Consider the following 2,812-nt stretch of genomic DNA (forward strand, 5'->3'; position numbering starts at 1 on the left):
GGACTCGGGGCTTATGCTGCATAATCGCTCCTGTGGCAGCGATCAAAGGCTTGTTGCGGCTCTTTTATTGCTGTTGCTGGTCTGACCAGACTTTAAATGGGCAGACAGCAGCAGTAATGCAGCATCAAAACCCCACTCGTAGTACAGACTAAGTCCTCACTCCAATGTGCCATCACACCCCTTCAGACAGGGGTGCACACATCAGAACTCAATTACCATGATCAGATGTACCTTATTACCTGAGCTGAGCCCTAATCATTACATCCAGCTGCGCCTTGTTTCCGGGATTGAATCCTGGCTACTTCATCCAGCTCTGCCCTTCAGTCAGGGCCTTTGTATTGAAGTCTGTGGACCATTCTGCTGTGGCTCTGCACCTGTACCATTCCTGACTACCTGCTTTGCGTCCTTATCAAGTGGACTACCTGCTTTGCGTCCTTATCAAGTGGACTACCTGCTTTGCGTCCTTATCAAGTGGACTACCTGCTTTGCGTCCTTATCAAGTGGACTCCCTGCCTTTTGTGTCCTTATCAAGTGGACTCCCTGCCTTTTGTGTCCTTATCAAGTGGACTCCCTGCCTTTTGTGTCCTTTTCAAGTGGGCTCACTGCCTTTTGTGTCCTTATCAAGTGGGCTCACTGCCTTTTGTGTCCTTATCAAGTGGACTTCCTGCTTTGTGTCCTTATCAAGTGGACTACCTGATTTGTGTCCTTCCAAGTGGACTACCTGCTTTGTGTCCTTCCAAGTGGGCTCACTGCCTTTTGTGCCCTTCCAAGTGGGCTCCCTGCCTTTTGTGCCTTTCCAAGTGGGCTCCCTGCCTTTTGTGCCCTTCCAAGTGGGCTCCCTGCCTTTCGTGCCCTTCCAAGTGGGCTCCCTGCCTTTCGTGCCCTTCCAAGTGGGCTCCCTGCCTTTCGTGCCCTTCCAAGTGGGCTCCCTGCCTTTCGTGCCCTTCCAAGTGGGCTCCCTGCCTTTCGTGCCCTTCCAAGTGGGCTCCCTGCCTTTCGTGCCCTTCCAAGTGGGCTCCCTGCATTTCGTGCCCTTCCAAGTGGGCTCCCTGCATTTCGTGCCCTTCCAAGTGGGCTCCCTGCCTTTCGTGCTCTTCCAAGTGGGCTCCCTGCCTTTCGTGCTCTTCCAAGTGGGCTCCCTGCCAAAAGACTTATTACCGGTATTTATTTATCCTGCCGTACGTCCAGTTTCTTGCTAACAGACTGTATAACCCTTGTTTGCTTGTCATGTCATAATACATACATTGCATTACCTAGATTTCTGCTTGTGGTGTCTTTGTTTGTATAATCATGCATCATGGGTTACAGACCGAACCACAAGTATCTCCTGACATGCTCTTACCAGAATTCCAGCTCCCGCACAGGCAAGGGGAACATGAATAAAGGGAGGGACCAAATAGAAGCTGCCAATCCAATGTAAAAGAAGTCAGAGTCAATGGGAGAGAGGCCAGTGAAAGGTGGGATCTAAGGGAAGTTGGCCAATAGGGTGAAACACCAACAGGAGATAGAGTTAATGGCCAATATGGGGAAGAACAACAATAGTAATTGTAAACCAACATCATTTCATTCACTCTGGCAAGCAGGAGTAGTTTTTAAAATGAAGAAGGGAGACTATGTCTCTCCAAGTGGACCCCTTACAGCTTTAATGGCTGTACCCCTCTGATGGCAGCCCTGGGAACAACACTAAGTAGAGGTCACATTCTAAACACAACACAAGCACCTTTTGTCACAGCCACCCCAGGGTCCCAGCTGCTCCAGTACTGTCTGTCCTATATTTTTATATACACATTCACATACACTTATACATACATATCTATGCTCAGGCACTTATTCATACACTTATTCATACACATCTATGCTAACACACAAACAAGTTCATGCTTGTACATATAAACACACATACATTCCTGCTCACATACACGTATACATACACATTCCTGCTCTCATACACTTATACATTCTTGGTCGCACACACTTATACTTACACAGAGTTATCTCTGGAATATACAAAGTTCACAAGGTAATGGGGGAAAAACCCCCAAAACAACCTGAACAAAGGCAAGTGACATTTTTTTTTAAATGTCCATTTTTTGGTGGACATTTATTGTTTTTATATGTACCTGAGATGGACATACCTAATTATCGATGCTGTTAAAATGTGATTTCTTTATGTGACTTTATCTATCCCATAGGGCAGGGTTGTGGTCAGCATGTTGTGAAAAACTGATGTGTCCAAGAAAACAACCCTAGCACCAAGCCAAATATATTAAAACAATAATAGTAAAGTATGTAAAAGACTGTTTGGGCAATCATAAACTTTATGATAAACCTTTATGTGCACTATAGACCTGTCCTTAACAGGTTAAACGACATACATAATATTTGATTAAATATGTATAAGTGGAATTCAGCTTACCCAGTAAGTAAATTCAGGTTTTTGCTTCTTCATATTTCATATTTTTTTTTATTTTTATTTACTGTCACTTTAATTATTAATAGGCTGTCACAGTTAATAGGGATTAAATGTGTTTTAATTAAAAAAAACAGCACATTATATGACTGATTGTCTACTGATTGTAGACACTGTTCTCTTATTTCTTGCTGTCTCAGTGCTGATAGTATTCTGTGCAGAAATGAGCCACACACATGATTTCAAACATCGGGGAGGGATGTAGATAATGATCATTTGCTGATGTAAACCTTATTGGCTGCTGTTCTGCAAAAATCATATTTTAAGGCTGATACAACTGGGATTTGCACTATACAGCAAAGAACTACCTTTGTTGATCTGCAAAGCATTTCCTAAAAAAAA

Source organism: Spea bombifrons, chromosome 1 (genome assembly GCF_027358695.1).
Source record: "Spea bombifrons isolate aSpeBom1 chromosome 1, aSpeBom1.2.pri, whole genome shotgun sequence".
NCBI lineage: Eukaryota > Metazoa > Chordata > Amphibia > Anura > Pelobatidae > Spea > Spea bombifrons.